Below are 15,357 nucleotides of genomic sequence, written 5' to 3'. Positions count from 1 at the left end.
ACCAAGAAGATGACACATGTAGGATTCATGTAGACTATGAAAAAGAACATGTAGAATATCAAAATAATATAGATATCTTAATTAGATGTCATATCAATTACATAAAATAGTATTTTGATATGGTACTATAAATTGTATGGTTGGTTTTGATATAGAAATATTCAGCATTTTATATAGAAATGTGCCTAATATGGCATGGATATATTTTCTACTTGATTAAGAATGGTATGTTTCAGTTTTCATGGAGTTTCTTCCAATTTAGAAAACATTAAACTATGGTTTGGCATGAAGAAAAATATATCAAATACATAAGGTTAACACCTTAGTGATAGGAGAATCCAAAACAACTAAGTATCTTATGACTGTAGGAAAAACTTTGGGCCAAGTTTAACCCAAGAGGGGGAGTATGTAGTGTCCCTTCTTGGTGAGATAGCTTTGATGACACTTAGAGAGGGTGATTTTGATATAATGATATAATATTATGTGTGAGAAACTTATCTACATGTTTATATGCTATAGACTTGGTTTGGGTCACCTAGTTGTTGTGTGCTTAGTATAATATCTATGGTTGTGTGTATGAGAATTGATTTTGGTTAAGAACATATTATCGGTGTTTTCTCTTTTGGTATCTTAGTTTGGCAATATGTGTATGACATGGATGTTGGTTCAGGATTGAGACACCTACATCCATGGATGATCATGGTTATGTGGAACATATAGTTAATTATGATTCATGGGTGATACATGATTTATATGATTATATATGTTTAATCTTGTAATGAACAATATGTGGCGGGTACATAGTTATTTGCAAACAAGGATGCTCAAATTATAAATGACTGTGGAAGTCATGATAGATGATTTTTATGATTTTATATTCTTAATCTTGTATTGAGTAGGATGTGATATGGAATGTGGTTATTTTCAAATAAGGATGTTCAAATTTTAAATGGATGCAAGAGTCATTTCTCTAGAACCAAAATGGTTGTGGAAGTCATGCACAATCTTTGGTAAAATGTGAATAAGTTAATTATGAAATTCATTGACTCCTTTGATCTATGAGATTGTAATGTGTGTAGGTCATGGAACAAGGCTTTACCAATGAACCATCAGATGGGTATGAGCTCGCAATCAGTACCTTAAGGTGAAGCATGGAGTTTCAAGGTAGTGTAGATGAGAAGCCATGGAAATTAGGGCACAGAGTCCTAAATCCATGAAAGGTAAAGACGTGGAGTCTTGTATATATAATAAAATGTTTAGGGCATGGAGTCCTGAATATTTAAAAAGATCAAGGTGTGCAATCTTGGATCTTTAGAGTAGATCAGGCGTGAAGTCCTCAATCTACTAAGGCACGAAGATGCATGCAATGGGGGTACGGAATCCCTATTTTCCGGAAGAAAAATACCACTCATGGGAAGCTCATGGATGAATTTCCTTCATAAAACCTCTTTTCTAACAATCCTAGAGTGAATTTCTAGAAATAGAAAATCATGTCTAACATCTCAAGCATGAATTTCCAAAAATAGTAAATCACCTTATATAAATTGGCAATCAAGTATAGTTGAAGGAAAAATCACTTAACTTATCGTTAATCAATCATAATCGTTCAATCTCAAATTAATCCTCAATATTATTAATATTATTATTATCTTTTATGAGACTATGATATATTATTAAAATAGAATTACAAGTCACCTTCATCTCCTCAATCACTTCACACCTCTCTCCTTGATGAGTCTCATTGATATATGTAAATCTCTCTATTTTAATAACACATTACACTCTATTTTATGCACTCATCAAAGAATGACATATTCCTCTTTACCTCATTAAAGACATGTCATAAAAGATTGCTCTTATGCTCTCTTTAATGCATAAGTTACACTATCCTTAACTAAGGCATGAATACCTCTCCTTAATGGCACGAGTTACACTCATCTAAATGGAATACAATGCATGCATATTACTCCTCTTTTATGAAAAGAATTTGTTGCTCCTCCTATATATGTGTCTCTTGTATTCTCACTTAGTGGGAGGGAGGTGCATTATGATACCAAGAGTTGGAGAGATTTGAAAAATATTATGAGAGTGAGAGACTTGGAGAGTAGCCAATTGCTTTCGAAATGATTTTGAAATTCCTAATCTAAATTACTATGTAGCTCTACCTGGTGGAGCTGACCATGAGTGGTGTTGGGAGGAAGTGAAACTTATCTTCCTCATCTTGCCTTGGATATCTCTCTACTACTATATTTTGGTACTGTTTGTGATCTCTTACAACTCAAGGGTTCTAGGGGGAGAAGTTCTCTCTCGATATGGTTGGGAGGAAAATGGATGGTTCATAATGAGTTGGTAAGGATATTGGAGTAGGAGAAGAATCTCATTGGAGCTAGAGCATATTCCCATCTTTTTGGAAATGTATAAATACACTGCGAGGTATGTTCATAAGAATTCTTGAAATTTTAGTTTATTATTATTTTAAAAGTGTTGTAGAAATTTAAAATTTATTGGAAATTTTTGCTTGTGAATGTTTATGATATATTTACAGATTTATTTATGAGCTAAGCAATAATGAATGGGAGCTATAGTTGAGAATGTTCATGGAGGGGGATTAAAACAATAATGTGTTGCCAATGTTTTAAGTTCTTTTTATAATGAATTTTTGTCCATTGCAAGTTGCCATGAGTTGACTACAATACCATATTATCATAAATCTGAGTTTTTTTTTCTCCATGTATAGTTGTAGATGAATTTTGCACACTAAGTGTTTGACAAAGTGATAAATGAGATAGTATGAATGTTGTTGTTGTTGTTGTTTTAATAAATAGCATCTCTAGAACTTTTCGTTACTTTTATGCTCAACATCAGGGGGTATCCATGCTAATTGGCCATTTAACACCCCATTGGATTCCAAAAAAGTACTTCTCAAAACCCAGATCAAAAATCTAGGTGATTTTACAAATTGTTGTTGTCAATTATATTTGTTTGTTTTCGAGTTTTTGGTGAAAAACTAAGATTGTTTAGTCCCTGTTTAAGATTCAAACATTTGAAGTTTCAATTTCTGAATTTTCTGAGTTGAATAGGTTGAATAAGAATCCCAAATTCATTATTTCCAAGTGCTTGGAAAAATGACTCAATGGTTGTAGATTGCATGGTTGCAAAGTGTTTGCCAAAATTCCTCAAAGGATGTAGACTGCATGTTTGCAAAGTGTTTGTCAAAAGAAATGAATGGCTGTAGTTTTTGTGCATAAAATTGTTAGATTAAAAGTCCTACTTACCATCATGCAAAGTGTTTGTCAAAAGACATGAATTGTTGTAGTTTTTGTGCATATAAATTGTTAGAGTAAAAGTCCTACTTACCGTCATGCAAAGTGTTTGTCAAAAGACATGAATGGTTGTAGTTTTTGTGCGTATAAATTGTTAGAGTAAAAGTTCTACTTACCATAGCTTTAATGTACTAGAAATTTATGAATAGACTATTGGATGGATGTAGCTTCTTATGTCTATAATTTTTTGGTATGAACGTGAAAATTAATTTAATAATTTGCTGAAGTGTGAATAGAGAATAGGATTTTTGTTACTTTTATTATCTAAATCTTTCATTAAAAAAGGGGGGTTGTTGGAAACAATTTTATAGTGACTTTCGATAGGATTTTGTGCAAGTGAGCATAATGAGTTTTGTGTGAGCTACATGTGTTCATAGGTGCATTCTTGTGCTTCAATGACTGTAGAAAACAACTACTTGTGCCCAATTTATGCAGTTTCATTGTTTTACATGACACTTTTTGAAGAATAACATGCTTCTCAATTAGTAACAATAGTTTCTTTTGTTTCAACATTCATTATATAACTCTCATGATTTCAGCATTGCTTTAATAATTGGGATTGAGAATTTTAATTGATGAATTTGGAAATGTTGTTGGGTGAATATATTTTGTGATTCTATTTCATAAACATATCATATTTATTAGATTTATTGATGAAGAGAGACATATTCTTCCCTTAGTTACCTTGCTATAGGTAAGTTAATACTCATACACTAATATGTGATTTTTGTAAAATAAGCTTAATACTTTTGTGGTTATGATCTAAAGAGTCAATAAATGAAGCTTATTTAGCATAATCTAGTAAATCAAATAGGTTGATCTAGATTATTGTTGGCACATGGAATCATGGTAGAATTTATTTCCACTCTTACTTAAAGCTCATGTATAAGTATGAAAACAACACATGTTATGATCTTTTAAACTTGAGAGGAAATGCTTTTTGGAATTGGTATTAAGGGAAAGTTATCCCTCACTTCTTATGTTATATTCTTACATTGAAACAATTGAAGGAACATGATTACATGAAAGCTAAGTTAGTCATATTATGAGTAAAGCAAAAATAAAATAAAAATAAAAATTGAGTAATAATATTCAATGTGACCTTTACTTCTTTATACTACTGATGATTGGTAAGGTGGGACCTTACAACCAACTTGTCATATCTCTTTTTCCCTGTCTTGTTCGCTACTTCTATCGTTGGAACTTGCAAACTATCACAAGGCGTTGGATAGATATTGGCATCATTGCAAACTCTCATACCGAACAATGTAATGGATTGCATATTCACTGTGGGAACTTGCTTATCTGATCGACACAGCCTAGATATCCTGCCATTATAACTCACATAACGGGTGTGATAACTCTCATATTCAATCCATATAGTTCATAATATCCATGGAGGTAATCCACATATCCTCTATGAGGGCAGGTTTTCATCCACCTGATCCTCCAACGATGGAGAGGGTAGAATAACAACTCAACTCTTCATGTTACTATTGACTAGTGATGCACCAATAATCTGTGGAAGAGGTCACCCTAGCACACCTATGGTTTTTGGTTGGGAGGAGATGCAAATTTCACACACTGTTTCAACATCTTGGCCCTCGATTTCACATCTATGGAAGTTGTGGTGACATCCGCAGGCATCACATAAAATTGGTGTTTATGCTCTTCTTTTCTTTCGTCTTGTACTAGTGACTCACAATGCGAAATCATCATGTTTATGATGTTTTCCGAATGGTTAATTTGTGAATCTCTGAGAAATTTTAATGTACAATGTTAAAATTTATAATGTAGAGTCACAGGGGAAGGTTGGAGCTCCCATGGCATCACTTGCATGAGGAACTTGGCCGCAGGAGAGGATTTCAGGTTGATGCCATGCTTGATCCTCAAGATCTCCTCGACTTCTGCCCGCTTCTCCTCTGCTCATCCATTCTTTATAGGCAAAGGCTGAGGCCATGGCTTAACGTGCACGACAGAGTCATCGTGGGCTTTCTTGATACTTTCTTGATTTTCTTTTCTTCGGCTTTTGAAATGATCAAGACACGTCTTGTCCATTGAAATTGATTTCTTGCATTGGACGTTATTATTTCCTCTATTTTCTTCCATCATCAATTTCTCAGCCTCGATGACACATTTGCTCTTCAAAACTTGAACAGGCGCTATACAAAAACCCTCCTCTTCGGCCTCCAAGGGGAACAAGTACGAATCTTGTCGTGTAAGAAACAATGGATCGATTTCCTTTTGAGGCTCGTTCAAACCATTTTGCATGCAGTCTACATTAGCCTAAAAGAGCTGTATATTAGATATATTCATAGAAGTATACAAATCCCTGCTTAAAAATCCAGGAGGAGGAAATAACACCTTTTATTTCTCTATCACTTACACATAAGAAGGTTAATTTCAGAAAATAAAGTACCATAAAGGAATGAAGACAATTCATGAATATTATAACATTCTTTCCAATAAAGAGTTGGCACAATAGATGAACTCTTTCATATGATTTCTTCATATACATTATGATTAATCCAAATTTTGAATTATTATTAATCTCTGTGAAACCTTCTCAATAAGAACAACATGATGTTTAAGAAAATAAAAACAAAAGTACAATATCGAACACTATTTTTAATTGGGACAAAAATGAAATCTAGTTTCTAATATTAGCATAGACATGTAAACCTTACTTTCCATTTAATCTTCCCATAAAAAATAGTGATTGTTTTCTTTCTAAAAAATTAATGTACTAAACTAAAATTTTAAATGTATTTAATTTAAATGCATTTCTCTATTTTATTTGTTTATGTTTACTATTGATTCAAATATGTTTTCAAAATTGAAATAGTGGGTTTAATTTTTATATAAGAAAAATTATCTTACTTGTGTTTGTATTTAGATTTACCTTTTTATTTTAAGTCACCTTTATATTTTAGTTTATAATGGCATACGTTATATTGTTCTGATTCAAGAAGACAAATGTCTACTAGGAGGAGTCCGAAAGCCAAACACGTCAAGGATAGAATTATATCAAATTTAGGGGGAGTTGGAAAGCCAAACAAGTAAAGAAGAAAATTATAGCAGAGCTGGATTTCACTAACTGTAGTTGATGTTTTGTAAGAAAAAGAGAAGAAAAAAGAAGTGAAAGCAAGGGAGAATCTCTGAAGAAATAGAGGTGCACAGTGCACACCACTGAATGAAATGAAAGTTGTACAAGGGTTGTCATCCTCATCCCTAATACACTATCTTCTTACAATGATGGAAGACAAATGGATGCTAGAGGGAGCTAGAAAGCCAAACTAGTGAAGGAAAAATTATAGCATAGGGTTGGATTTTGCAACATATAGCTATAGTTTTGGAAGAGAAATGAGACAAAAGAAGCTGACAACAACGAAGAATCTTTGGAGAAGTAGAGGAATAGAGTGCTGAATGAAATGAAAGTTTTACAATTGTTGTCATCGTTGTCTCTCATACATAAATTTACAAGGAGAGTGAGGAGCCACTAGTTCTCCTCTCATTTTTCAGTCAGAACAAGCTGACAGTATTATGCCAACAACCAATAATTGTAAGGAGTTGAATTGAAATAGTTCAGGTTTAATCCTCTTATTCACCTGTAAAAACTAGGTAACAATAAATGTCTGATGCATGTTTGTGTCTTCTATCAATTAGTGGGAAGCCATTTGGTGGTTCGAATCTAGTAATAAAAAATATGTAATGGGAACCAATGTCTATGTCGGAAATACCCTGGTTGACATGTACACCAAACGTGGGAGTATAGAAGATGCGTGTCAAGTCTTTGAAGAAATTCCAGAACAAGATGTGATCTCATGGACAATGATTATTTCAGGATATGCCCAATGTGCCTATGGCGAAGAAGCCTTGAAGTGCTTCCTCGAGATTCGATGCACTGGAATGACGCTCGACATGTTTTTTTTCACCAGTATTATCAGATTGTGTGCTCACCTTGCATCTCTAGAGCAAGGAAAGTAGATCCATGCTTACAAAATGAAAAATGGATTTTCCTCAGATGTCTTTGTGGGCAGTGCCTTTGTAAATATGTATGCCAAATGTGGTAACATAGAATATTCACAGAAGGTGTTTGATAAAATGGTTACAAGGGATTTAGTCACATGGAATTCAATGATTGTGGGTTATGCTCAACATGGTCATGAAAAAGATGCACTAGAGCTCTTTGAACATCTTCAACAGGCAGGTGTGAAGCTAGATGACATTACATTTGTTGGTGTGCTCTTCGCATGTAGCCATGTAGGCTTATTGCATGAAGGTTGTCACTACTTTGATTCAATGAGTAGAGAGTATGGCATCTCACCAACAATGGAGCATTATGCTTGCATTGTTGATCTTCTTGGATGTGCAGGACACTTGGACAAGGCTGAGGCTTGCATAAACAACATGCCATTTGAACCCAGTGCTTTAGTTTGGCAAACTTTACTTGGTGCATGCAAAATCCATGGTAACACAGAGATGGGAAAACGTGTGGCAGATCGTTTATTAGAGCTGGAACCCCAAGACTCTGCAACATATGTTCTGCTATCGAATTTATATGTTGCAGCTAGTAGGTGGGATGATAGAACTAAGGTGAGGAAAATGATGGAAAATATGGGGGTGAAAAAGGAACGAGGATATAGTTGGATTGAGGTAAAAAATGCAGTGCATGCATTTGGGGTAGGAGACACATCACATCCACAAACAACTAAGATCTACACCAAGTTGAATGAATTGATCAGACAGATAAAAGAGATGGGATATTTGCCTCAGACAAGCTTTGGAGTTAGAGAAGCAAGAGTACACTCTTACTCATCATAGTGAGAAGTTGGCAATTGCATTTGGGCTAATCAACTTATCTCCTATGACTCAAATTAGAATCATCAAAAACCTTCGTGTATGTGGTGACTTACATACTAACATTCATACGGTTAAGTTTTAGTGAACATGAAGCACTTTTTCATCCACAGAAAATATTATCAGATTTGAGGATGATGACAAGCAGAAAGTTTAAGATGACCCTAATCACAAATCAATAATTTCTCTTGGAATGATTTCACTAATGAAATTAATGGTCGAAGTGATGGAAAAATTCATGCGAATGGATTGCCCACGAAAACTCTACCTATGCGGAACACTTCTTTGGCCTACTTTGCTGAGTATTTAAGCTCGCTAAGACAAAATTGCCTGAATATTACTATTATGAATCATCCAAGATATTCAAATCAAAATTTTGTACTGTTGAAGTTACCTTTGTTACATACTCTTCAGCACAACCTCGATGTATATGATATAAAGTTTTCTTGCACTAAGATATCTTGCCAGTGCAGCTTGTACCATCATTTCTCTGAGTTCTTCCCCCTTCCCCATACTCAGGTGGCTTGCAATGATGTCATGGAAGTTCCAAGCTTGTCCTCAGTTGTGGAGGATTTTACCCCTCCCTGTGTATTTGTGGAGGACAAGTTTGATGATGTTGAGCAATTTGAGGATGCTCGGTCCACCATTTCCTCAAGGACAACCTCTATTACTACATCCATTTCTTGACCAACCATACCTAATTTTGTTTCTCCAATTCCTTCTGTGTACAAAACTAGACATGAGAGTTAGGAGACTATTATTACTTTTCCCATCATTGTAAGAATAATATGTCATTTAATTTTGATAGGACCATACAAGTGTTCCAAGATCCCCAAGATGAGAACAACTCAAGCTCTCTATTGTAACATAGTTTAGGATGTATGGGAGCCTAGAGAGTCATGATTGTCTATTTATCTTCTATTTCCTCTGCTTCTTGTTCATTCTATTTATTTTGTATATATCAAATGAATATGATATACAATGGTTGCTAGCTATTTTCATTTGTTTAGTTGGGCCAACATGAAACATATGTTTGTGGTTGTTTTCTTAGCTTGAAATAGTGTATATTTATGCCCTTTTTTCTGCAATGTTTCTTAGGATTAAGTTAAAGTTGTTATGTTGTGAGTTTGCTTCATCAGTTTGAGGCAATGCTAAAGCATTGTTCACATAAATAAGGCTGAAATTTCCCTGCAATGTTTATTAAGATTAACTTAAAGTTGTTATGTTGTGAATTTTCTTCATTAGTTTGAGGCAATGTTAATGCATTATTCATAGAAATAAGGCTGAATATTTTTATGGGCTGATTTCTTACACCTTCCTTTAATGGTGGAAAATATTTCAAACAAATTTTTTTTGAACTGGCTTCCTCTTATTTACCTTTAGCAACATTCAATTCAGTGACCTTCTGCTTAGAAGTGCTGAGTAGGAGGTGTATATTCTACAAAAGTTGTGAAAGCACAATTACAATCATAAGCATCTCACTCATAATTATTAGCTGACCATTGATGACCAAGATAATTTTAGGCAATAGCTTTATTAGGACTATTTTTCCACTCAAAAAAATCTATAGGAAATTAAAGGTAAAATATTTCTGCGTAGATTATAGAAAAAGATAACATGGTACTTCAATATGCTCCCAAACACACTAATTATTATATATCACTATTATCTAAACTTGATTTCCTTAACAAGGACCTATAAAGACATAAATCAGTTATAAATTTATTTTAATTGAGGGAGACACCTAATATGAACTTTTTCATCTGATTATAGCTCAATCATATGGATCTTTTAATGATACTGGAAATTTTACTGGACATTCTCAGGAAGCATTGCTCTAGGCATAACGCATAGAAGGAAAATAATTCGTTTTATATGGTGTAGAGTTCTTTGCAAAATAACCCTGATAATGGGAATTTGAGGACAACCACCACTATGGAGCTAAAGCTAATTTAAGGACACATCAACTGGATATTTGAAATGGGTGGAGAGTAAGAGCTTGGCTTAGTGCTTAAGGATGAGCACCAAAGGGGGTTTATCAAATCTTTTGAGCCGAGGAATCATTCATTAACTCTCAAGATAAAATAGGCAGTAGTCTAAAGAGGTCATTTTTTTCCCTTTTCTTAGGCTGAATTTTCAGTTGATTTTATTTGAAATTTAGTTAGAATTTGGGAAAATTATAGTTTCAAGTTGTTGAATCTATCCATTTCAACATTTGAAAACACAATTTAATTGACAATGTTACAAGATTAGTATTTCATGATTCCATAAGCATACTAAAATTTTTACTATGATATAGGCTCAATATAGTATCATTCAAGGCCAGTGTACATCGACCTTAAACAAAAGTACCCACACATCCCATGTAAAGTATTAATGTATTAACATGAGGCTTAGGCATCACTGGTGAGGCTACCAACAAAATGGAAATGACACCTTGGATGAATAGTTGATTAATGAGCTACCTCCTAGCTTTCATGGTGAGGATTCATTTATAGTTTTTAGGGATATTTTCCTTCTATAACAAAAATGGAATGGAGGCATGAAATTTGCAATTGAAACTACAAAATTAGTTGTGCTTAATGTTAAGAAATAAAACCTAATGGCAGTGTCACCGCTGAGATAGCAATAACATAGGTTATTGGAGAAACTTTTTTTTGAGATGACACAAATTAAAACTACAAAAGAAGAGCATACAAAATTTCATGAATCAAGACTCTTAGTATAAAGTTTGGAGAAACATAATGTGAATGAATTTGTCCTTTACTTTCAAAATTGTGCGGAACCATTTGTGCCACTTATCATTGACTTCCTAAATGATATTCTCACGAACAAGGATTCTGATGCCAATATCATCATGGTCAAATAACAATTAGAATGGGGAATTTCACAATTGTGAGGAACCAATTTTGCCACTTATCATTGAATTCTTAAATGATATTCTCACGACGAAGATTATGATGCCAATATCATCATGATAAAAAACAATTAGAATGGGGAATTCATAAGTGGCAAGAAAGATTCAATATTTAGATGACATCATCAGATGGAAAGAGAAATACAATTTTACCCCAACCAATGTACACTCCTTTCTACAAAGTGAAATATATTGGTTTTCCACTAACATTTATTAAACCAAATTTATGAAATGCATTTAAGGACATTGAGTGACTATGGAAAGAGAATGATGGTCACCTAGTTGAGGCTATGAAAATGAGTGAGTTAGATAAAATACAATGGTCTTAAGAGACAACAAATAATACCATTCTTTTATAGTTTGGACATTTTACAAAAGTGAAGTAAGGATAAGAAGTAACAAGTAACTAATTAACACCATTTACTTTGTTATGAAACATAACATATGATAAAAGAGAAACATGAGTAAAGAAACAAAATTGCATAAAATTTTGACTTCTTTCTTCTATGGTATTGTTTCTTATGTCACTCCCTTATGTTGTTTCCTTTGCAACATGTGGTGCAAATGCTACTTTAGCCCTAATTAAAATTATTGTTATATATAAAAAACCATAATATTATACCTTAATTAATAAAACCCTATATTAATGAAAATGCATAAATTTTTATTTCTAACCATAACTTTTTAATAATAAAACTCGCTTAAATAGGTGCTATATTAAAAATATGTGGTTACATAAGTAGATTAATTAGGTTAAATAAGTAGGTTAACTAATAAATAATTAATTTAAATAAATAGCTTAGTCAGTGAGAATAAGTCAAATAAATAAGATTGAAGTTGGAAGTTTGGGAAAGTTAAACTAAATATCCAAGTCGAGATTCACAATTCTAATAATAACATCCATAAAAGGTTACTTCATCCATTCAAACTAGTAAATTAACCCATGTTCTTTCCAAATAAAAACACCCATCAAAGAGTTCTAACCTAGGAAATGAATTCGCTCCCCTCTCCCCACCTGTCCCAAATCAGATGAATTAGACATGATTCAGTGGGACACATGTCCTTTGGATAATTTTTGATCGTGTCCCATTAGGGTACGATTGTGTCTCGATCGTGTCCCGATTCTAGGATACGTGTCACGGAAATTTTCCTTCCGCGCGCCTTTAAAGGTGTGATTTGGCCATTATTTTCTTCACCAAAGTAATTGTGGGTTTATTGTGGGTGTGTAAGAGCCAGGGAAAATTTTAAGAACCCCCCCTAAATTTATAAATATAATAAATGGGCGAATCTCCATGGTATATAGGAAAAATGGAAGGCGATTTGATCAATAATATAATATGTATATATAATTTTTTGGCGAATCTCTCACACCAGGCATGGCGAATATTTTACTCAATTATAAAATCTTGTAAGATCTTGGCGAGTCTTTCACTAAATAATAAAACTTTGTAAAGTCCTAGTGAATCTTAGCATAGGTTACATACTGGTTTAATTCCCCCACTTAAATAGGCTACATTCCAGGTGAATATCATGGGTCAATACCATGTGCCATTTTGGTGAATACCATGGGTCAATACCATGTGCCATTTTTATTTTTATTAATTCCAATATTAGGGTTAATAATGGTTTTTTGCATGGTATTAATAACAATCTAGTCCATAGTATTTGTCCCATAGTATTTTGGCCATAGGTTTCACCTAAATATAACCCATTTTTTGAGTGTTCTTAAATATAAGGTGACTTATGGAGTAAATATAAAAAAATGTTTTATTTGTTTACCATACCTCTCGTTTATTTATATTTTTATTAATTTACCATACCTCTTTTACAAATATGGTATTTGGCCCATAGGATTCACTTAAATAAAACCTCTTTCTTGAGCCTTCATAAATAGAACGAGGGTTATGGACTAAATATAAAAAGAGGTTTTATTTATTTACGATACGTCTAGTTTATTTATATTTTTATTTATTTACCATACCTTTTGAGTAAGTATAAAAAGATGTTTTATTTATTTACCATACCTCCACTTTACTTATATTTTTATTTGTTTACACCCTTACATGTATATAAGGTGACTTATGGAGTAAATATAAAAAATGTTTTATTTATTTACCATACCTCTCATTTATTTATATATTTATTAATTTACCATACCTATTTTATAAATATGGTATTTGGCCCATAAGATTCACTTAAATAAAACCTATTCTTGAAAATGGGCGAATGGATTCACTTAAATAAAACCTATTCTTGAAAATGGGCGAATGAAAGGTTGTAAGTCCTAATTTCAAGGGCTAAATTTACCTTTTTTACCCTCTCCCTTAAAATAAGGTGGGCTATTTGAGGTGATTTGTAAAAATGTACTATGATACAAAATATTCGCCCACTAAAAATTTAAAACCCCTTAATTTCACCAAAGGGCGAACATTCGCCCCTAAAATTATCCTTGGTAAGAGCTAAGAGCAAAGGGTTTGGGAGCATTTTGGAGGTGATTCAAGCAACAAGTAAGTACATTTTCTCTCTATTATTTTTGAATTTTTATTACAAGAGTTTGCATGTGCATTTGTTTTACAAATTTGTGCATTTTTTCTTTATTTTTTACAACATTCATGTCTCAATCAAGAGCAGTAGAGAAGGGGCAAAGGAAGGGGAATAATGTCCCCGTTGGAGATGTCCCTCCTCTTCCAATTTCATCAAGGTCTTCAAGTGTTCCCTCTATTGGAAGTGGGGCTGCAACAACAACTTCAAATGTTGAGTTAAGACAACAATCTAAGATAAGAAATATCCCTTGTGGAAATATGTCACAAGAGAACAAGGGGCCAGGCAACAAGATGAAGGGAGGGGGCAATGTTGCTTGGAATGCAACTATTGCAAAACTCATTTCATGAGCACATATTTTTGGGTGAAATCTCATTTGTTGGCTTTACCAAGTTGTGGAATTGCAACATGTACAGAGATGTCTTTAACTAAGACAAAGGAAATGGAAAAAGAGGCCAACCTTGGTATGGCAAAGGTGGTTGTTGTTTGTGAGGTTTTATCAACCCTAAAGTAAATAAACCACAATCATTAATTATCAACTAGGGTAGGTATTTTTATTTCAAAGACATCTACACTGTTTGTTCCAATACATGTAACAACCAAGTAAAACAAAAAACATGTCGTTAAGCACACTTGCAAAAATTAAACACTCTTGTAGAATGGAAATACATGCTTGCAAGAATTAAAAGGCACATTGCAGGAATGAAACACACTCGGAAAGGAAATAAAACACACTTCATAAAAAATTTAGAATAAAGACAGGTGCTCCATACACTATCAGCTAAAGATATGACAACAATTGAATAGTATAGAATAGATTAACCTATGTAACAACACACAATAAATCTGAAAGAAGAAGTGTATTCATCCCACAATGAAATGTGTGCAACTTTAATAAGAAATCCACACTGACACATAAAAAACAAATATCCTATTAACATTGTGATCCCTACTAAAGAGGAGGTCCCTTCCTCCCTAGCAGTGTGCAGGAGTAAAACGAAAAATATTTAAGAATTCAACACGGAAATTGCAGTAATATCACGAGATATATGCTTGTATTAAAACAATTGAAAGGTACAAGATTAGAATGTAGGTACTATCTTTGTTGTCCATTGTCGTCCCCTTCTCATGAGACTAAGCTCTTTTATAAATTTTTTACAAAGCCCCAAAATTAGGGAAACGAATCAGTCATGATAATCCTTGCGATTCTCATGCTGATTAAGCTAACAGAAATAATAAAAAGATAGAAATCGTTAGAAACTTCTTTTAATAAATATTTGTTATGGTTAAGACGGAATTGTAACTGCTTAGATATTCCTAACTGTCTGCATGGTATTACTTCATGTGGCCCTTGACAACTATCTTTGAAAATGGCGGCTACAGTCTTGAAAATTTGCAGTGTAACAACAACTTCATGGTGTAACACCAGGAATTGGAAAACCCAGAGTGTAACAAAAACTAACAACAACTCATACTGTGTAACAAAAAATAACATCAACAACTATTCATCCATGGATCTGAGTAGTTATGGCAACACCTAAAAGAAAAAATTCAAAAGAAATCTTTGAAAGATACCCTGGTTATTCATCCCAAAGAAAGCATTGTTTCGTTCAATACTTAGCAGAAAATAGCATAATAATATGCCAAAGAAACATTTTTCTTCTTTATCATAGGGAGTGACACTGTACTGGAGAAATTGTAAGTTCAATGAGGGAA

General features: G+C 33.3%; 1 pseudogene; it reads left to right on the top strand.

The window, feature by feature from the left end:
- Positions 1-7,325: 7,325 nt before the first annotated feature.
- On the top strand, positions 7,326-8,147 carry LOC149235776 (pentatricopeptide repeat-containing protein At2g03880, mitochondrial pseudogene; annotated as a pseudogene).
- The last annotated feature ends 7,210 nt before the right edge of the window (positions 8,148-15,357 follow it).

This window comes from Pinus tabuliformis, chromosome 8 (genome assembly GCF_031772625.1).
Source record: "Pinus tabuliformis cultivar Carrire ecotype Pingquan chromosome 8, CPIR1, whole genome shotgun sequence".
NCBI classification, from domain to species: Eukaryota; Viridiplantae; Streptophyta; class Pinopsida; order Pinales; family Pinaceae; genus Pinus; species Pinus tabuliformis.
The sequence above is the reverse complement of the archived record's forward strand: the minus strand, read 5'-3'. Positions and strand labels throughout refer to the sequence as shown.